The 23,579-nt window shown below is 39.0% G+C and overlaps 1 protein-coding gene across 10 annotated transcripts in view; it reads right to left on the reverse strand.

Moving 5' to 3' along the window:
* The window catches only part of PDE4D (phosphodiesterase 4D), a 1,654,385-nt gene that overhangs the window by 1,179,512 nt on the left and 451,294 nt on the right, over positions 1-23,579 (reverse strand). The window lies entirely within an intron of this gene.

Here is a 23,579-nt window from a genome sequence, read left to right on the forward strand (position 1 = left end):
AGATACAATTCACACTGTTTTTGAACGAGGGCTCTGATACACAGCTAAAATAAATATCTACTGGGCCGGCGCAGTGGCTCAACAGGCTAATCCCCCGCCTAGCGGTGCCAGCACACCAGGTTCTAGTCCCGGTCGGGGTGCCGGATTCTGTCCCAGTTGCCCCTCTTCCAGGCCAGCTCTCTGCTGTGGCCCAGGAAGGCAGTGGAAGATGGCCCAAGTTCTTGGGCCCTGCACCCGCATGGGAGACCAGGAGGAAGCACCTGGCTCCTGGCTTCGGATTAGCGTGGTGCGCCGGCCGCGGCACACCGGCCGCGGCAGCCATTGGAGGGTGAACCAACGGCAAAAGGAAGACCTTTCTCTCTCTCTCTCTCTCACTGTCCACTTTGCCTGTCAAAAAATTTAAAAATATAAATAAATAAAATAAAATGAATATCCACATCAAAACAGTCATTGAGTAATACACCTAAAGCTCAAATTCCTAGCTCTATGCATATTTCATCTTCATATTTCCAGGTTGAGCCTCTCTAATCACTTAAGATCTAGAAATCTGGGGATTAGATACACAAAATTCTACTGCATTACAATATCAACATTAAGATTACATTCAGTTCTTTTACAAAATCATGCTTCTACTTAGAAAAAAGCAGTGGCTTATTGAGCAGTTTACTGATACAGTGATGTTAATGACAGAGTGGAATAGTCCAGATCTCTTGCTCTGGACGCAACCCTATTTTCACAATTCATGGTAGATTTACAACAAAGATTATGAACAAGAGAAAAAAACTATTGCACAATGATGATTATCATAGTTCTTGGTCTATATAGCTTTCACCCACCTATAGAACAGATCTTCTTCAACAGAAGAAGCTGGGTATCATTAGTGATGGATTATAGCTGGAGATCAAGAAATGGCTCATAACCCATAGTCTATCTTATTTCTGTACCAGCCACATGGAACAGAGATGGTGTGTGTGTTAACTTTTGCTTTCAGAAAAGTGTCTAAGAGACCCGAAGTTCTACAGGGGTAGAAATGGTGCAAAAATTATATACACTTAACTCTGAATTTCCAAAACATGTTCATGAGGAACTGCCTACTGGTACTTCTTCATTACACAGTGCCACCAGACATAATCCTTGGGATATCTTCCAATTTTTTCTAAAGCCACCCATTTGGAATTTAAACAACTTGTCTCAAGGAGTAGTGAAGAAAATGTACTTTTTGTTCTGTCAGCTTTTCAAATACCTAATAATGCAAAAAGGAATGTTTATAATTAGGTTAATTATTTATGGGAAAGTGATTGGGTTAATGAGATATTTCTTTATGGGGAAAGTTGGTTGGTGCTGCTCCATGGAAGAAAATCAAGAAATTAGAACAGGGAAAAATTAAGTCTTACGTTTGAGAAATTGCAACTGATTGCCCACAGGAAGTGACATCTGGAATGCAAAAATAACTTCATATATTATAACTGACTGAACACCAGTTGGCATCTATCATGTTAATGAGCACCTATGCAGAATGGTATGAAGTAAGCAATATTTTTGTTAATCCCTTGGCAACCTGTTCAAGAAATGTGGGACTAAAAGACCTGAATAAAATATTTTACTTCCTCCAAGTATGAACTAATATTGAATATACTTTTACTATTTTCTCTGACCAAAATTATTATAAGAGAAAAATAGTAATATCCCAAATTGCATAGTCCTAGCCAAATGCCAGTATTTTCTTCTTTATCCATACACATTAGTAATTTCAAATAATTATCATTAGAATATTAATACAGTATCTTACAAATATGTTACTTTTCAGTTAACATTATGTTTGGGAGAGCATTTCACATTATTTTATGTTTTTTTCCTAAAGAAAGGAATGCTTATTATAAGAATAGCAATATTGGCCAACCTCATTTTCCATTCTTAGGCTTAAGAATATCAATCAGGGCTGGCACTATGGCTTAGCAGGTACCAGTTGCAGTTCTGGCTTCTCTACTTCTGATCCAACTCCCTGCTAATTCACCGTGTAAAGCAGTGCAAGATGGCCCAAGATGTAGAAGATGGCCTTGCACCCATGTGGTAGACCCAGAAGAAGCTCTTGGCTCTTGGCTTCAGATCAGCCCAGCTCCAGACACGGTAGCCATTTGGTGACTCAGCCAGACAATGGAAGATATTCTCTCTCGCTCTCTCGCTGTCTCTCTTCCTCCCTCCCTCCTTCCTTCCCTCCCTTCTTCTTTCCTTCCCTCCCTCCCCACCTTGTTCCCTCCCTCCCTCCCCCTCTCTCTGTAACTCTGGCTTTCAACTAAAATAAATAAATCTTTAAAAAATGAATTATCAGTCTACTTTCTCCCACAAGCTCTACTAGCTCCTCATTTTTCTTTTAGTGTCTTTAGATACTGAATCTAGCACATATCACTTTCATTTCAGTCTACCAAACACATTCCATGTCAACGCAATCCTTCACTTAATGTTTTCACTTTGTCTTCGCCCTTTTTAGAAAATACGTCAACATTTTATAAATCAATTCCTATTCCACTCAAACTATAATACAGAATTATTACCTTATGTTTTCTATTTATTTTTAGATTAATTAATGGTAATAAAATCTGAATGAGATGTGCAACCTCATTTCCAGGGAATTTGGTTTTGATTAACCCCAGAGACCCTGATCCCACAATACATGCTCCAGTATCAAACATCACCTCACTCCCTGACACCTTGAATATTTCTTAGCTTACTTTTCTATTTCCTTGTCTTCTCTTCCAAGATGTTTATTGAGGACCTCAGGCCTATAACAATGCCCGTACTCTGATCACCCCTGCAGCCACCAACCCTCTTTCCCTCCTTTGTACTACCAAACTCACAAAAGGGGAGGGGGCAAATTGAAATGATTAGAGAACCCTTGATGACCTGATTTCTTAATTGCTTAGTTATTTCTTTAACACCCCCACCCCCAACCCCCCCCCCTTTTTTTTTTTGCTTCTAGCTCAATGGATAAATGTCAAGTTTCATATCAGCTTTGGTGACTGTCTCCTTCCTACTTCCTATAAGCGGGAATTAACTGAAGAAGCTTCTGTCATCAGTTCTCTTCACTTTGCTTTCTTTAAGCAGAACAATCCAGAACTGATCACTGTTGAAGACAGCCAACTCACCTCTCTTGAAAACTGCTCTGAGGACTTCGGCTTCCCTAAGAGTTTGTTAAGGTAGACATTTAGGGAAGCTGCCTGCAAAGCCGCCTGCTTTGGCTCCTCCACTGCCACACTTGTGGGGTTGCCAAGGTTTTGCCAGGAGTCACCTGTGCTTGATTTACTCAAAGGCTTTTCCATTTGTTCTAGGGATCCCAAGCTGACAGCTGCATTCCTCTGCCTGGTCCTCCATGCACTGTACCTAGCAGATATGCTTCTCAGTGTTTGAGCTCTGGATGAAAACCTTTTCCATTTTTGTGAATGAATGCAGATGTGTGTGTGTGTGTGTGTGTGTGTGAATGTGTGCTTAGTGAGAATTTGGGAAGGAAAAAGTAAAATATGTGAGCTCAAATAGTCTTTCTGAATTGAAATTCTACCTTTTAACTTTACCATCATCCTCAATCAGACCATTTTTACCTGGCATTTCTATCCATTCCATAGCCACTGGATCAGCATTTTTCAAACCACTTGTATCATTATCTTCTAGTGCGATATTCATTAAAATGTAGTTTTATGCATGCTATCGTCCTCTCTTAAAACAGAATCTCGAGGGATGGGGTCTTGGTAGGGAGCTCCTCCAGAACATTATAACAAGGTAGCCACAAAATCCTGACATGCCCCCAAATTAGAGAAGCACCATGCTAGACAGTAAGAACCTCCAGGAGAAAGCACTCAAGGTCTGTACAGGCTGCGGTAATCAGGGAGTGCCTGCCCATGACCAGCTGACCCTTCCTAAATGGAGCTGCTGTTCACGTCATTTGTCCAGAGCAGCCTTTTCATTGCTATGAGCAGGAATATACAGGCCCCAAACCATGTTAGCCTGATAGTCAGAGAACTCCACCATCTGACTATCATCTATCATCAGTCACTTGGTGACATGAACCTTACATTCTGTGTTTCCCCAGTGAATCAGAGGCCTTGTTCAATGTTCTTGGAAAACCATGATAGAGGGGCCAGCGCCAAGGCTCACTTGGTTAATTCTCTGCCTGTGGTGCCAGCATCCCATATAGGCACCAGGTTCTAGTCCTGGCTGCTCCTCTTCCAGTCCAGCTCTCTGCTGTGGCCTGGGAGGGCAGTGGAGGATGGCCCAAGTGCTTGGGCCCCTGCACCCACATGGGAGAGCAGGAGGAAGCATCTGGCTCCTGGCTTCGGATTGGCACAGAACCAGCCCTGGTGGCCATTTTGGGAGTGAACCAACAGAAGGAAGACCTCTCTCTCTCTCTCTCTCTCTCACTGTCTATGATATATATATATACCTGTCAAAAGAAAGAAAGAAAGAGGGAGAGAGAGAGAGAGAGAGAGAGAGAAAGAAAGAAAGAAAGAAAGAAAGAAAGAAAGAAAGAAAGAAAGAAAGAAAAGAAACGAAAAGAAACGAAAAGGAAAGGAAAGGAAAGGAAAGGAAAGGAAAGGAAAGGAAAGGAAAGGAAAGGAAAGGAAAGAAAAGAAAAGAAAAGAAAAGAAAAGAAAAGAAAAGAAAAGAAAAGAAAAGAAAAGAAAACCATGGTGGATATTGCTTTGGCTTGATTGTGATTTGTCCCCACCTGACTTCATGTAAGGCCAAGTGTGTGTGGGGGGTGGGGTGGGGGATTTAGTTTATGAAGCATTGAGCCCTCGTGAACAGGTCCATAGGTTACATCATGGGACTGAGTTTCCCATCTCATGGGACAGCATTAAGTCACCCCAACAGCAAGTGTTTAAACAGCAAGCTGATCCCTCACATTTTGGGTCTTGTGCACACTTCCACTTGTCCTTTGGCTTTTTACCCATGGGGTCACCATCAGAAGCCCCCCTGACCTTGGACTTCCCAGCCTGCAAAATTGTGAGCCAAAATAAACCTCTTTTTGTTTTTATAAATTACTCAGTCTCAAACATTCCATGATAGCAACAGAAAACAGACCAGTATAGACATAATTCATGCATAGTTTCTAATTTGACAATATACCAAGAAACACTGGTAAGATTCAGAGACTCAGGACTGGTGCTGCTGCCACTGATGATGCAGGCACTCCAACTGGTGCCAGTTGGAGATCCAATTGCTCTACTTCCATCCAATTCTCTGCTATTGCACTGGGAAAACAGTGGAAGATGGCCCAAGTCCTTGGGCCCCGGCACCCATGTGGGAAACTGGAAAAAGCTCCTAAATCCTGGCTTCAGACTGACTCAACTCCAGCCAATGTGGCCATTTGGGGAGTGAACCAGTGGATGGAAAATCTCTCTCTTTGTCTCTCCTTCTAACTCTGCCTTTCAATAAATAAATATATCTTTAAAAAAAAAAAGATTCAGAGACTCACTAAAAAAATCAGTAATTATGTAAGAAGAGTAACTTTAAGAAAAATTCAAGTTTTCTGGAAACCTTCTGTAAACAAAACCTCTATATCTTTTAGATAGTAAATGTACTTTTTAATTTGATATTATAATAAAAGCTTAAATAATTCTTACAGGCTTTTGTCCTTCTGAAGTTTGAGACAAAGTCTGTAGCTAGATTGGATTCAAAACCCAGTTCCTCACTGACATTGGATTACAAATACATCTTTCGCCTCAGTGTCCTCATTTGTAATACTAAACAGACTGACCCCATATGGTTTTATACACATAAATGAACTAATACAAATAAGGCATAGAGGATAGTGGCTGATACATACAGTAACGATGTGTGACAAACACACACACACAAGCACACATAAGTAAGTAGGAGAAACACTAAGTTTAATTTTATACCTAAGGAACTTCAGACGGCTGGAGTACATTTAGACATACATCAAAATCTGTGACTTGGAAAAGTTTGTTCTTTAATCATACAAAGGCCTATTTGGGTGCCATTAATACATAAATGGGACCAAATCCACAGATACATGAGTTCATTCTAAGAGAAGATGTAAAGATAGACAGTAAGATAAACCTGGGGACAGAAACAATTAAAAGAACCTTTAGGCAGACTCAGAGTTTAATAGCTGTCTTGCCTTGGCATTTAATTAATTAAAAGCAAGCAAAATTTCTGGCTATGAAAGAATAATCAATTAGCACAACCTTCATCTGCTTAGAGAAAATGACATTGTTATGCATCCCAGTGGTGATACATGCAGCCACTGAAATTATCCATGCTCTCCTTCAGGTGTGCATCAAATTCCTCTCTCAAGCATCTATTGTGTTAGAACAAATTCACATGTCCAAGGAAGGCATTAAGCAGAACTGGCTGTGCCTCATGAAGAGAGCAGTTACAGGGAGGAGGGGCCCAAGGTACTCTAGGTAAGAGTTCCTGTCAATAAACTTCAGGTACGCACAAAAGACAATGACTCTGGGCCCACAAAGTGCGCAGTCCCCATGGAGGGAGATGAGGATCTAGAAGTCATGTGTTAAAGGGCCCAAGAAAAGCAGGAAAATGCTCAGCTACTGATAACGTGAGAGGGAGTATTTGCAACTCACAGAATTACCTCAAAGTATTGTTGAATACCATGGCCATGGTAAAGAATGACCAGCTATTTAACCCATGAGGATTTTTTCCAAAATTTTCTTAGATAAATATACTCAAAGGCAAGACAAAAACCTAATTCCCTGTCACAGTAACCTTTCTGATTTCACTCTGAAGTAACTCTGTCCATTTGATTCTGACCACAAGAGAAGATTTGGCTAAGGAAAAGGCCTAAAATATTCCACAAAATAATGCTTTATTATCTTTCACTTTAAAAATTAAAAGATACAACTAAAATATTGTCATTTAATATTTCAATACAAATAGTAATTTGTAAATTACTAATTTGTAAATTCCCACAGTGGTGTGGTATGCTTGTCAATATTTTGAGCATTGCACTGAATTGTGCAATGAAATTAGTGGGTCCGATTGACCCTGGTCTCTTATAGAAACATAAGACTTGGCTTTTCCACAATTCTTTTTAATCCTTGGAAGTGTAGCCAATTTCACACTTCAGTTGCTCATGTTCTTTGTGATTGTTTTAATAGGCTTCCCTCAAACTAAATTTTCCATGTACTCAGGACTTCAGAAACTTGTTCTTTCAAACTTTCTGCTGTCAGAGCTGTCCAGAAACCTTTCTAAATCCTACTAGTTCACACTCTTGCCTGCAGATCAATATTTCACAGCTCTCCTCAACTTTTAACAGCTTCTACCCTCTCCTCATTTCTTTGAAATATAGCCTGCTTGCTTTGAGAATAACAAATTATGTACTAATTTCCCTTTGCTTCTTCCATTACATTTGCCAAACACTTCATATATGTGCTTGATCTCTTTATTTTCAGCAACTCAAGAATGCTGCTCCAGTTCTTACCCTCTCTCCTGCATCACCTATCTCCTCCTTCCCCGAAGTCTTCCCATCAACATAAAAACCTACTGTAATATATCCCTATGAGATCTCAAACACCACCTTCCTCATTTCTCTGCCTAAGTTCTTTATATTAAAATACTTTAATGGGCTGTCAGCACTCATGACTTTTACTTCCTACTCTTCCATTCCTTCTTGAATCCATGCCAAAATGCTCTTGTCTTCTGTAGTCTATTGATACAGTTCTTATCAAGGTCAGGGAGAGCCTCCTCACCACTAAATCTATTAGTCAATCCTCAGTTACCACTTACTGAAGTCATTAGCAGCATTCAGCAGTTAATCACTTGTCCTTTTAGAAACATGGTCTTCATCGACTTCCAATGCTCCCCTCACTCTCTACGGTCTTTCTGCATCACCAGCTGTTCCTTTTCAATATCTTTCCACTTACTGCTTCTCATATCTCCAACCTCAAAACACTAGATTGGCTTTTTTATTTGCCTGCAGTAACTCTGCAGCCTTAAATTTATCAATATCCAAGTTGGATTTGCAAAGCAGACCTAAATTTCAGGCTCATAAATCCAACTGCCTACCCAAACTTTCCACTATTATGTCTGAATATATATATATATATGTATTATATATATAATCAAATGTAACATGCAAATTCTAATCTTCCCCTTTCCATCTCATTAAATAGCAACTTTGGTGGTTTCTTGGACCAGAATCCATAGTCTTCTTTGACTTCTGTCTTTCTTGCACCTGGCATTAATTGAGCATCAAATCTTTGCAACTGTATCTTCAAAATATATCAATATCTTTCTCACTACAAATACAGTAACCACCTTGGCCCAAGCTATCATCATCTCCTTCATTTGTCTTTGCAGCAGATTCTGTTGGTCCTCTCCCCAGACCCCCATTCCTGGGCAGATATACCCATGTTCCAGAAGTTGTGAATATTGACTGCTAAACAGCCCAGAGCTGCAGCCCTGGAGAACTGCCTTTGCAATACCCAAGGGTAGCCTTTCCACACAGATGATTACAAGGCTCTGAAATCCCTCCCACGGTTGGCCAACAGCCAATGATCTACCAATGCAGGGATACGAAAGCCTGACCCCCTTTCTCAAGGTGGGACAATCATTCTGTAACATCATTCATTCTTCAGAGCTCCTCCTGGGATCATGCTGAGTCTGGACTTACAATGTATCTACACTTCTGTTTGTCTTACCTTTCTTCTCCCACCCTCCCTGTGTCTTATCCTGTGCCCCAGCTTCCATAATGTGCATTTCTTCTCAGGGTACTTCATTAATAAATCACTTATATGATAACATCTAACTCAGACTCTGCTTCTCTACAACTTAAAATACCTCGTAACTGATCTTCTTTGCATATCGATTGCTTTAATCTATTCTCCACATTATGGACAATGTGGTCTCAATAAATCTTAAATTAGGATTATGTCCTTTGGACAAAACTTTCCAATGGTCTTCCATGTCATTCACAGTAAAAGGTAAATCCCCTTCAGTGACCTACCCAGTCCTGCATGATCTCTTTGACCTAATCTGTAACTCTCCCTTTTTATCAATTTCAGTCTTACCTGCCTTCTCCAGTTTCACCTGCCCCACTCAGAGATTTTAAAATATGCCAAGGATATACAAGCCATACACCACACACACACACAAAGCTAAATGGAATTAAAAGTTCATTTTGTTGTAAAAAAAATTCTGAAACCATGCATACTAGAGGTCTTTAAAATGTTAATGGAACGGGGGCTATTGTTGTGGCCTAGCAGGCTAAGACTCTGCCTGCAGTGCAGGCATCCCATGTGTGTGCTGGTTCATGTCCAGGATGCTCTTCCTCTGATCCAGCTCTCTGTTTATGGCCTGGAAAAGCAGTGGAAGATGGCCCATGTGTTTGGGCCCCTGCACCCACGAGGCAGACCTGAAAGAAGGTCCTGGCTCCGGGCTTTGGATCAGCTCAGTTCTGGTGATTAAAGCCCTCTGGGGAGTGAACCAGTGGATGGAGGACCTTTCTCTCTGTCTTTCCTTTTCTGTCTATAACTCTACCTCTCAGACAAATAAAATCTTTAAAAGAAAAACAAAAATATTAATTGGAAGTGCATATCATTATGGAAAAAAGTATGTAAGGATTTCAAAATTTCTGTGCCAAAATAAACTTACTCTTAATTTCATTTTCCACAAATTTTTTGAAGCCAACCTCCCTTATGTATGTGTATGAGTGTGGGAATATGGGGCTAAGTGATAGCTGGAGAGGCTGGTTCAATCTGATTTAATTACCTTTCAGAAAGTAAGCCTTGTGAGGACAGAAACTTTGTTCACTGACCTGTTCCTCATTTACTTGTTGCATTAACAAATCATCTAGAATATCCCCTTATCCTGGCTTCTATGCCAGTATCCAAATGAGAAACAAACTTTATTCAGGGTAAAGGCAAGTTCTCAGAATTGAATTTGAAAGACCATCTTCCTAAACAAAATATGGGCTATGCTTTTTGCTCTGCTGAGCTCAAAGGGTCATTTTTTTTAATCTCAAAAAAGATCCTAGCCTGAGAGAAGCAACAACCTGAGAAGGAGGAAGAACTGGAGACAGGTGCTTTTGAGTTTAAGAGGCCTTTGATTATGAATTTTAACCCCATCAGCTTCAGAAGATGAGCTGTCCGAGTTAATAAAGTATCAAGCAGAGTCTAAATTGTAATACATATTCAACATTTGATTCAAATAGTGAATTGTATCTGTCGGATCATATAGCTATCCTGGATTTGCCACAAAGTATTGATGAGTTACTATGCCAAATTCAGTTATCTTTGAAATATAAAAACTGAATTTGAGCCTGAGGTCTGTATCACAAGTCACAGATGCCAAAAAATGCACTCTAAATACCAAACAAAAGCTTTTACTTCTATGATACTCCTCTGTTTTTTACAGCAAGAACTAAAATTTACACAGAATTTTTATGAACACACACTTTATCTGAGTGTTTATTACCCTACCAAATTCCTGTTCCTTTAGGACATATAGTTAAAGAAATGAAATGGGAATGAAATAAATCACTATCTTCAAGGCATCCTTTATCAGAGAAAACCATGATTCTAAACAGACACTTTCTGTGTCTGAAACAAAAAGGTACATTTGCAGTTTTGATTATGAGTTAAACTGGGCCGACCAACAAGGCAATTTGGTGAAGTACATCTTTGAAATTAACATATGTCAATATCATCCACCAAGTTCCCATTTGATTAAATAAATATTTATACTCACTCTGTGCTGCTGGCAGATGGGGCTTGGGATTCAAAGTGGTGCATATGAAAACCAGTCTTTGCTTTACTTTTCTCTCTGCTGGCAACACTTGCATCTATTTCTCTTTTCCCTTGACCAAGTGAAATCCTCATTCTTCTCATCTTTGAAAATTCATTTCATATTGCAAGGCTTCCTTGTGGTCAGGATTGCCTGCCATATGCTATTATGGAGCCTTATTTATTTCCTGCACTATACTGATCAGCTACATTAATCACATACATGTGTTTTTTTTTTTTGGCCAATTTTTAAAATGTATATAAAGGGAAAAATTTCCTTTATTTCACATATACATTTTTTTAAAGATTTATTTATGTATTTGAAAGTCAGAGGTACAGAGAGAGAGGAGAGGCAGAGAGAGAGAGGTCTTCCATCTGATGATTCACTCCCCAGATGGTCGCAACGGCCAGAGCTGTGCCAATCTGAAGCCAGGAGCCAGGAGCTTCTTCCAGGTCTCCCACGAGGGTGCAGGGGCCCAAAGACTTGGGCCATCTTCCACTGCTTTCCCAGGCCATAGCAGAGAGCTGGATTGGAAGAGGAGCAGCCGGGACTAGAACTGGTGCCCATATGGGATACTGGCACTTCAGGTCACAGCGTTAACCCAGTGCACCACAGCGCCGGCCCCATCACATATAAATTTTAAGGACATAATGATACTTTCCACACTATCTTTCCTCTCTCGCTTTCACTCTCCCTCCTCCTTCCTTATTTTTCTTTTAATTTTTACAATGACATATTTTCAACTTACTTTACAATCACAAGCTTAACCCTCCACTAAATAAAGAATTCATCAAATAGTAGTAAGTAGAAAAACCATTGTTCCTCAGGAGTATAGACAGGGACTGCAAACAATAACCAAATCTTAAAATGTGAATTTCATTCATATACATTATATTTTCTGTACTCTGCATGTTAGTAACCACAATCAGGGAAAAGATGGTATTTGTCTTTTGGGGACTTACTTATTTCACTAAGCATACGAGTCTCCAATTGCATCCATTTCATTGTAAAAGATCAGATTTCATTCTTTTCTATAGTTGAGTAGCATTCCATCATACACACATATGTGTGTGTGTCTGAATTTCTCTGGTCATCAGTGGATGGACATCTGGGTGGATTCCATATCTTAGCTATTGTGAATTGAGCTGCTATGAACATGGGGCACAGATAACTCCTTCATATGCTGATTTCATTTCCTCTTGGTAAATTCCCAGGAGTGGAATGGCTGGGTCATATTGTAGATCTATTTTCAGATTTCTGAGGAATCTCCAGACTGTCTTCCTTAATGGATATACTAGTTTACATTCCCACTAACAGTCTGTCAGAGTGCCTTTTTCCACATCCTTGCCAGTCAATATCTGCTATTTTTTGATTTTTGGGTGCTGGCCATTCTAACTGGGGAGAGGTGAGACATTACTGTGTTTTTTATTTTCATTAGCCTGATGGCTAGTGATCCCGAGCATCTTCCCATGTGTCTGTTGGCTGTTTGCATTTCATCAATGGAAAAATGCCTGTCCATATCCTTAGTCCATTTCTTAACTGGATTGTTTGTTTTGTTGTGGTTGAGTTTCTTGAGCTCCTTATAGATTCTAGATATTAACCCTTTATCAGTGTGTAGTTTGCAAACATTTTCTCTCATCTTGGAAATTGCTTTAATATTGGGACGCCTAATAGAAATACATAATTCTGAGGCAATATGGACGACCTTGGGATAGATTAGAAGTCTACCAAATAGTATGTCAGGCACTTATTATTTTATGGATGCAACAGTTGTTTTAAGAAATTTGTTAAAGACAGTTTCGTTTGGATATGACAGGGTGTCACGGAGAGGTGAGTGTCAGAAAGTCAGAAAAATTCAGTTTTGCTCCCCAGAGTCCACAGCTAGACCAAATCTCCCAAGCATGGAACCATGAACGTAAGTAAGGTGAGTGGAAGCAACAAATGCAGCTTCTGGGTGGAGGGCAGCTGGCCCCCAGAAACATCAGCTGCCTTTGCATACATCACCTGTTTTATGCGCTGAGATTCCGGGTCTCATCAGTTACAGCAGTTAGTAGCAATTACTCCAACACACTGTGGCTGGCTTCTTTGGCTGCAGCTCAGATGGGCAGCATCCATCTTACAGCCCATGTTCACTACGAAGCCATATTTTCCAGGTACAGACTGAATGTCCAATGCCAAAAGCCAGTTAATTTGCTACTAAACATTTCCTTAAATCTGGATGGGTCAGACTAATTTGAAGTATCTTCTGTTTTTTAACAGGCAAATAGTATAATTTTTGAAGTAAATAATAGTTACACCATATCATACCAAAGAAAAAATAGAGTTTTATTTTATTTCTTTGATAGTTCACTAAAAAGCAAACTAATTTTGCCATCAATATTATTATAGTGATTTAAACAGTAGTGAAGCAAAATGTAGTTCTCTCAAATTAAAAAAGAAAACCCAGATTTTTAAAATATGCATCCCTTGCTTATATCAGCACTAAATGCAATTACAAAATGTGTTTACATATAACAACATACATGAGCTCATATGACAGCTTGGCAAAGACACTCCTGAATCTTCATGGAAAACCTGATACAGTTATAGCTGTACTCATAACGTCTTTAAATCTTTAGAGTGGGAAAGAGACAGCCAACAATGATACACTAAACAGTTCTACAGCCCAAGAGCAGATGAAGAAGAAATGTTGACCGTATGAGAGAAAGAATTACTAATGTGACTGAAACATTCTTTAAATTCTCAACATTTTTCAGGCATAAGTTCAGCATCTAATCTGTGATTTGATTTTTGTGACTTGATTTTGAGCTCTCTTTCATACAGGACCAGATCTCTAATTTGTAGGCCCATTTAGGTATAGGTCCCATATAAATGCACAGTTTGCACATCTTTGAAGTTAAGCTTGCTCTCTTGTCACTCAAAAACAAAATAAATTGCAAAATGTGGCAAGTAGACCTGAGGTGAAAATTTCTAAAGTGTGATGAATGCAAACATTTGGTGTCTGCTGAGATTTTTTGTATTGACTGTGACCATTAATCAATGTTGTCACATAAAGACTTTGATATAAGTTTAGATCTTTGGTTTCCTTTCTTTTTATGGTGCCATGTAGATAAATCAATGCAGTTAAAAAAATGTCTCTGAAGCAAAATAATCGATGTCCTGTGCACTTGCTGTGGTCTGAATGGATCCCCCATCTCCCCACTCCAAAGGTTTAAACCTAATCACCAATGTGATGGTATTGGGAGGTGAGGTCTTTAGGAGATGATTACACCATAAAAGAAGAGCCTTTATGAATAGAATTTATTTCCTCATGCATAACAGAGGCACCAGAAAGCTGCCTTCTTTACTTCCTTGCCTGTGCAGTTCACAGCTAAAAAGTATCCTCTACAAACCAGAAAGCCCTCATCAGACACCAAACGACTGGTACCTTGATCTTGGGCCTCCTAACATCCAGAACTGTGAGAAATAAAGTCCTGTTGTTTATAAGGTATTTAGTCTTTGGTATTTTGTTACAGCAGCCCAAAAATTTCTAAGATAGCACTGACCTTGGACTACACGTGATAGGATGGTGTGCACTATTGATGGAGATGTGTTCCTGTACCAGAGATGAACAAGTATTGGTATACTTTCAGAACAGTGCCTTAGTGGGAACACAGTTATTGAAATTTCCTGGGCATGACCCAAGAGGGCATGGCTGTTTATAGAAGATTCCCAATCTGCCTCCATGGGCAGGAAAGGGCATACTTCTTTGAAACCCTTTGTGGATGGCAGAAATGAGCCCAACGAGCCTCCTCAGAGAGCCCCGGGTCTATAAAGAGAGGTCACCCCTTTGTTTGGCTTCCTGCGGGTTAAGATGGTTCCTCTGCATAAAATCTGAAGGAGGATGCCAGGAGACTGTCTTGGCAACAAATTTGTAGTGTCTTCAAAAAGGAGAGCAAGAGCGTGAGGATTGGTAATTTTGTTGGCCATCCACTGAGCCGCCAGATCAACCTATATTGTCTTGGAGCCACTAGGACATGGAAATAGCATTGGTGATAGATGATACAGTGGTTTGGCTAGCAGAGTGAGGACAGAAACCATCACATTGAACTTTAGAATCCAAAGACTAAAAGATCTGCCTGCGCACACAGGTCCCTGGTTGGTGTTTTTAACATTGCCAAATTTGAAAATATTTAAACTCTCATCTGCAGTTAAGATTTATCTGACTTATATAAGAGTCATTCCAATATTTGGAAACTACAAACACAGAGATGGCTTGTTGATTAGTTGTCTTGGGTCAGCCATTATGATCAGTCTCCATGCAAAGTTTCTGTGTTCTTGAGATTATTTAAATATTCCTTATTTAATCAAGGACTTAAATAAACCAGTTTTTTTCCTATTGTTGGGGTGATGATAAACAGCTGGCTGAAAGCCAGGCCTTCTGTTAAAAGCTCAAGGACAGATGTGATGAGGGGGGAAGGATAAAACTACAGCAACGTTGTATTACATCCCAAAGGGCTCATGATTGAGCCCTTCCCTGTAGCCACACTTTTTGCAGTGTGACTTTGTTGCTCTTCTCATCAACACATGGAATCTGCTTCCATATGCCTTGGATCTGGGCTGGTCTTATAATCTATTTGAACAATACAATACAACACAGACATGAAAGGCCATTAAACGGTTTACATTTGATTATTTCAATAATAACATTGTTCAGCCGTGGAGTGAACAAGCCCAGGGTAATCTGATCAGTTATGAGATTCAAAGCCCACTTGCCATCATCATCCTAGCTGACAGCCAATCAATCTGTAGAAAAAGAGCTAACTCACAGTGAAAACTCATGAATACATTTGGATAGTCTAGCCAAAACTGCTGTTCTGGCAGAATGGTGAACAAAATAATGAGGTGTTTCAAGCCATTATGTTGTATTAATGACTGGTTAGGCTGCAAAAAGTGATGTACATCCTTCTGATCAACATTCTCATTATAGCTGTGTCTCCCATTTTCAGTGCCCATAAGCATCAGCTTATCCAAATCTGGAACCTTGGTAGTTTCTGCCAGGCCACTGAGTCTCCTCATTGGGATAGCCCTCTTCACACATATTCCTCTTAATGGTTGTCTTTGTTTTGCTTCAGCGATCAGCACTAACCATTCCCATCTTTCAGAAATCAGAGGAAATTTTCTACTAATGATGATCTCTTTCACATTCTCCTTATTGTTGTACGTGATACACCTTTATTTTTTCTACTGTTAATAAGGTAATGGAAAGGGATGAGGAAAACAAAAACCCATGTATTCTGTGTCCAAAATCTTGAACTAGAAATAATGAGTATTTGCTGTACATTTGTTGAACATAGGCTTCATAAAACTTAAAAAGTATCACTAATTTATAAATAATTGGAATGCTAAGTAAAAAGCATTCTTATTAGTATTAATATTTGCTAATCTAGTCCCTATAAATTAATTGCTCTTATTTTAAAATTATCTTTCAGACATATTAATTTGTCATCCCATTCCAAAATAAATATACAATTTGCTGCTTTTCAAATTAGCCTAGACAATTTTTCTCATTGTGAACAAATGACAAATTCACTTATCATCATCTTTCAGTAAGAAAAAAATAGAGTCAGAACATTCTAAATACCCAGCTACCTGGTGGGTATAAGTGGAAATCAAAGGAAACAAGAAAATAGTTATATTCATTCATGCCTTTGGCATATACTTTGCTGAGACAGTATGCAGATATTTGATAGTGAAATAAAATTGATGAGTACATAGTTATTAAAAGGGGCAAAATTTTATTAACAATATAAATAATACTCTATGGGGGTGGCATTTAGCACAGCAGTAAAGATGTGGCTTGGGATGTTCCTTATCTCTTATCAGAGAGCACAGGTTCAAATCCCATTTCTACTTCCAATTCCAACTTCCTGCAAATGCACACACTACAGGCAGCAGGTGATGGATCGAGTAGTTGGGTGGCCGCCAGCCATGTGGGAGACCCACACTGAGTCCTCGTCTCCTGGCTCTGGTCTGGCTCCACTTGCTGTTGCACACAGAGTGAACCTATGGATGGAAGATAGCTCTCTGTGTCTGTCTCTGCCTTGCAAATAAATACATATTTAAATACAATTATAATAAACGCACAAATCTTAGTATTAGTTTACTATTCATATTTAAAACAATATTCAAGTAAATTTTATCTTCATAATGCATAAAAATCCTGGCAGCAGTAAAGGCACCTTGAGGCATGTATCTTATCTAAATGAAATGGGAAGGGCCTATGCACTCTGTCACAAACCACTGCATCTTCCATTAGCTCTCTCTTCATGTTGTGTCTGGTTTTAATGCAGAGCCAAAAAATAAAAGAATAAAAATGAAACCTCTCATGTTTCCACATAAACAAGACATAAAAGTCTAAGATGTGGCTTTGTGCCAAACTGTGTAGCCAAGAGTAAATCACCTTATGCCTTTGAGTTTTTAGTGTCCCCATGTCTATTAAATAATAAACAAGGTGATCTCCAATCCTCCCCTGATTTCAATCAGTCCCCTATGGTTGCCAATGAAAATGAGCTTCAACCATAAACTTTGGAGTCATCCTGACCTGTTTTTTGAGCTTACACTTAGCCACTTGCTTGCAGTAAAGTTTCACTAAATCTCAAAACTTACATTGTACAAGAAGTGGAGGTAACCTCATGGAACTGTTATAAAAATTTATGCACAGATTGCACCTAATCCAGTGCTTAAAACCTAGTAAGGCTTAATAGTTGCTAGCTAATACCAACTAGGGTTACATTACAAAATATTTGGGCAATTGTACCCTATTTTCACCGATAGGTAGACAAGTATTTCAGGAGGAAGTCCTTCTTCTATCACATCTTAATTATTAAGACTTTACTTACAATTAGCTTAAATATGGCTTCCTATAATTGTGTATTTCACCATTTATTGTAGTTTTTAACATGAGGTCTACAGAGAACTCAAGAGACTGGTAAAAGTCAATGGATGACCTTGCATGTATGGTTTTACCCACTTCTAACTGAAAAATAGTGCTTTCTTCAATTATGGATATAATCATTGAATCATTATAATTTGTGACTTGGTCATTATTAGAAAATACAGAGGGCTGGTGCTGTGGCATAGTGGGTCAAGCCACCACCTGCAGTGAAGGCATCCCATATGGGCTCCAGTTCAAGTCCCGGCTGCTCCACTTCTGATCCAGCTCTCTGCTATGGCCTGGGAAAGCAGTAGAAGATGGCCCAAGTGCTTGGGCTCCTGCACCCCCATGGGAGACCTGGAAGAAGCTCCTGGTTTTGGATCAGCACAGCTCTGCCCATTGTGGCTAGCTGGGTAGTAAACCAGCAGATGGAAGATGTCTCTCTCTCTCTCTCTCTCTCTCTCTCTCTCTGCCTCTCTTCTTCTCTCTATGTAACTCTGACTTTGAAATAAATAAATAAAACTTAACAAAAAAAAGAGAAGACAGATAAATCCTTATGTCATTATACTTGTAAGCATTTTAAAATAAAGCATATTAGATAGCATATCTGCTAGACTGTGAATAAAAATGCACATATATTGCAATGCCAAAAATGCGTTTTAATATTTTGATAACTTATAATTGAATTTCTTTATAAACCAATCATTTTATTTAATATTTAAATAAATAAAATTTAAAAACATTCATAAGCTAACTCCATCTGCTGAACAGATCTAGGACTTAGAGACACAGAGAATATTAGTGAACTCTACTCAGAGTAAGCTAAAATCATTGTATTTTTTCTAATCAATGAAGTCATCAACCACTGAATGACGAATAAGACCTTGGAATGACCTGAATGCTTGTGTTCCTTTAAAATTCATATTTTAGAACCTAATCAGCAACAGGATAGTTTAAAGGTGGAGACTTTGGGAGGGGATTAGATTATGGGAGGGGCGAAAGGCCCAAGAGATACCATGATGTGATGCCAGCTATGAACCAGAAAGCTGGTCTACACAAGATACCAAACCTGCTGGCACATTCATATGGGAGCTCTCAGCCTCCAGAATTTTGAAAAATAACTTCATATTGTTTATAAGTTACCCGGTTGATGGTATTTTATTATAAAAACCAGAAAGGACTAAGAGAAACCTGATTTTCAGATGCCTTGCCCTTCTCTCTGCCTCTGCTGAAGATCCCTAACTGGCCGGCGCCGCGGCTTACTAGGCTAATCCTCCGCCTGCAGCGCCGGCACACTGGGTTCTAGTCCCGGTCAGGGCGCCGGATTCTGTCCCGGTTGCCCCTCTTCCAGGCCAGCTCTCTGCTGTGGCCTGGGAGTGCACTGGAGGATGGCCCAGGCCCTTGGGCCCTGGGAGACCAGAAGAGGCACCTGGCTCCTGGCTTCGGATCAGCGCAGTACGCCAGCTGCAGTGGCTATTGGGGAGTGAACAAACGGAAAAGGAAGACCTTTCTCTCTGTCTCTCTCTCTCACTGTCCACTCTGCCTGTCCAAAAAAAAAAAAAAAGAAAAAGAAAAAAAAATCCCTAACTGAGCACACCCACAGGCATGTCCTATGGAATAGCCGGCTTCCAGATGACCTACAAAAAAAATGGAAAGCACCCTCTGCTCAAAAGCAGGGGAACTCAATGTGGGAAATTATCAAATACCAGAAGCAACAAGCGGAAGGAGAAAGGAAGTGAGTTGCTGGAGGGAGAAGCAAAGTTAAAATGATTTGATGAAACAACTCCTTCATTTGTGGTCGAGGAAAGAAGTGAAGAGTTATCAGAGAAGGAAATAGTCAAGAAACGGAGAGAAGATGTTGGGAGGAGCAGAGTCCTCCAAGAAGGTCCGAGACTTAAAAGCAGTCACAGGAGAATGCAAATTGTTTCAGGAACTGGGGTCAGCCATTTTATTCCAGACCTATGTCACCCTGTCTTGGACAGCTGCAATGTATATCGGCACGTAAAAGACTCAGACAAGTACAGCACAAAATACACCTGCTGAATTTGCTTAAGCTTCCAAGCTCCTGTGACCACAGGCCTTCTCTCCTCACAGTAACCATTAGCATCCTGAGAACTACACTCTGGGAAGCCACTCTAATTTGTCAATGGGCAGGACACTCCACAGTCTGTCTGATTATTGCTAGATCAAAATGAACTGCTGTTAGCTTTCTTGTTTGAGCACTAGTATTTCTCCATTTTCCCCTCAGTTACAGACTATACCTTTATTTGATCTGGTCTACGTGATATAATGATTAGGTTATATTATGAGACTGTAATATAACATAATCTTATCTAGATATCTGTAGTCCTCCCACCCATATCCGTGGAGGATATGCATATGCTCAAGCCCCTTACATAAAATGGCATATGTACTATTTCAATCAATGTTGTTTCTCTTTCTCTTTACAGAGAGATCCAATTTGGAATATTTTAAACAGACTTATTATATTGTTGGTTGATGTAGTACTTATAATTAGCTGCCCTTTTTAATGGCTGTCTACACAAAGAAGTGTTTTTGTATTTGTAATATTACTCCCCTTTTCTCCATAATCCTAAGAGGATTTAAATTCAGTTTCTGTTAAAATTTTTTGCCTTGTTATTTCTGGCCCATCAAATTATTTTTGACACATAGTGTTGTCACCAATTCCTTTCAACTTTGGATATTTTCTGCAAATTAATAAGCATTACTTTGTTTAAATGTAACCCCTCTTTAAAATGATGAGCATGACGTAAGGGAAGAGCATTATGACATATTAATCCCTTGGGGTATGCTTGTTCAACCAATTTCACAACTGTATAATCTCATTGATATTCCACCACATCTAGATTGTAAGAAAGCCCTGTGATTCCAAATCTATGGGTTTTTTTTATGAACAAGGAAATATCTTTGGTTATTCTAAAGAACAACTCAGATAGACACAGATATACATATAAGTTCAAATCATTGATTAGGTTTTTGATTGAATCACATAATTTCTCACTGAACTTAAGCGATTGAGTTGTGTATGTGTGTGTGAATGTGAATATGTGTCCTCAAATATGACATTCCAAAAGTGCCTACAAATGTGATCAAAACCTCTAAACCATGCTATATGCTTTCTGTCACCACTATTAAAAACCACGATATTTAATATCAGTATATATTACAAGAAAAATATACTAATATATAGCTGCTATAAGTAGGTGTTTCCAATAACCAATCATCATTGAAATGCTGGCAGGCACACACTGTTATTTTAATGAGTCAAATAAAATTGTGTTAAGAATAGTGAAAATGTGCCATGCAAGGCATTTCTTTTTTCAAAAGCAAGGTAATATTTTAAATCAGTAATCCTTTTTTGGAAATTAGCAATTTGTCCATCCTAGCATAACTCTGCCCACTCAAATATTTGCAGTGAAACCTAGGAAGGTATGATGGTTCTAGAGTCAATGTATCTATTCCTTAAGGTAGATATTTAAAATTCCCAAATGATGAAGCTGTTACTAAATACCTCTATGATTTCTTCATAATATATGGTTCTTTGAGTATGAAATAACATTTCAGAACTAAGCCAAAGGAGTCCCAACATAGACCAATTCATTCAAGATAATTGAAGCTTAAGTTGATTACATGAAGGATTAGTAGGGAAAGGACAATGCCATAGCCACTAGGTTTTCTCTCAAGATTTATGACAGAAACAACAAACGAATAATTTAGTAGTACTTACAACTCTTCTAATGTACACATTCCAAGCTCTTAATAGGAGGCATTATATATTAACCATACACAGAAGCTTCAGTGGAAAGTCTCTGAATAGCAAGCCTATACTGAAGGGATATGACATCCACACACTTTTAGTGTCAGGTTTACCACTACAAGAGATGGGAAATGTTACAGAATACAAAAGTCCATGGGAAAATAGTCAATTACAAGAGCTATGCATGAATGCATGTGGGCAGTGGGGGAGAAAGAAGGGACAAGTAGGCTGATCAGTAGAAAGGCATACAGTAGCTAGCTTCCCATGACCCATGGGTCAGCTCTTCTCAGACTACAAGGTGTTGAGGTGTTCCAAAAAGTACTTTTGTAACAACATTGATTCTTACAAATATATATGTCTATTATTGTTATCATAATACAAGAATCACATTGAAGAAACAAAGTTAAACCTAGTAATTCACAAAAGTGATTAGATGTATCATGGATGCATGATACAGAATCTAAGCATCAACACTTTAGGAATATGTAGCAATTAATTGTACTGATAAACACTGCCTCCTAATAATAATTAATCTATACCATGGAAACTATCTTATTTAACTATTTTTGTGTTTACTCTTCCAGTAAAAATTAAAATGACTTAATCTATTTAATTTTATTATTGCTTTGGACCAAAAACTGAGCTATAATATAATTCAATGTCTTTTGTCATTCCTGCAGTAATTCATTATAGACCATTTTTGATCATCTGTAATTATAAAGTATATACTATGTCCTATGAGTTATTGTGTGGTAGATGATCCTTTTAAAAAATTCCATGGTGAAAAAAAGTTTGGAAGATGTGTATTTGAACATATTTTCTGGTAATGTCTATCACTACATGATATATCTCAAAAAGAGAACAGAATCATTGAATCAAAGAATTTTCATGGTGAAAGGGAAACGAATGTAGTTTCTGGATTTTATTTAAAGGTAAAACTGAGACCCTAAGAGGTTAGATGACTGGGGCTCAGTTTATTCATTGAATGGGATTGAGGATTTCTAGCTTACAGTTCTATGATCTTCTACCTTATTCTTAACTCCCTATAATCAAAGAAAGAACTGGTGAGGGAGGACGAGAGAAGAAAGGAGAGGGAAAGAGAAGGAAGAAATCAGGGAGGAAAGAAAATGAATAAACAAAGGAAAGAGAAAGGGAGGGAAAAGGGAAAGAAGGAGAGAAGGAAACCAAGAATTGTGTCTACCGAGAATAAGAGAATTGCTCAGTAGTATTATTGCAGAATTGAAAGATTAGATGAAGTGTGCTTGCTACTCAACCAAAGTATTTAAAACCTCATGAAACTCCATAAATAATCATTATATAGAAGAGACATTAAGGACTACAAAATGTACCCTAGAGGCAAACTGTAGATCCTAATAAAGCATGAGATAATAGGGACTCAGCATAGATTAGTGACTCAGCTTGAGCAAAAGCAAATTAAAGTTGAATTCCAAGAATGGTTTAAAAATTAGTTAACTCTCACAGTTAGGGGTTGTTTGACTGCAAGAAACAGAACTCACCCAGGTTGGCTTAGGCTGAAAGGAAGAAATGATTAAAAGGTTATAAGATAATTTCAAACCATCCAAGGGTAGGGTGGCAGCCAAGCCTCATGCAAGAATAGAATCCCACCAGGACGATATCAAGAATAACAGAAATCTCTGTTTCCCTAGAGTTCACGGTCCCTCATGTATGTATTCCTCTGGACAACAGCTTCACTCTATGAAATGGGGCGCTTCTATTTCCAACTGCAGTCACAACAGACTAGAATCAGTGTGCCCCAAATTAAAAGACCTCAGAGAGATTCTGTGCTTCCATCTCAAATGATAAGATGGTAAGAAATACAGTGGTAGAACCTTCTGCCCCCTGGACACAAGTATGGAAATAGACTCTGGAATGAGATAAGCAGGAGGTTCTCTGAGAGTACCAGGGTGCAGAGAACAACTACTGGCAAATGAAGCCGATGGATGCATTAAAGTTGTACATTCCTTAGGAAGAGGGAAACCACCAGCCACAGGAAAAGCAAGCATGCATGGAAAATAAAGTGAGGAGGAGAGCAGGACATAGGAATGTTGGAGGATTACTGACCCGTCTCACTCTTTATGTTGCAGCTAGAACAAGCTGTGTGCTTGG

Source organism: Oryctolagus cuniculus, chromosome 14, assembly GCF_964237555.1.
Source record: "Oryctolagus cuniculus chromosome 14, mOryCun1.1, whole genome shotgun sequence".
In the NCBI taxonomy this organism is placed as follows: domain Eukaryota; kingdom Metazoa; phylum Chordata; class Mammalia; order Lagomorpha; family Leporidae; genus Oryctolagus; species Oryctolagus cuniculus.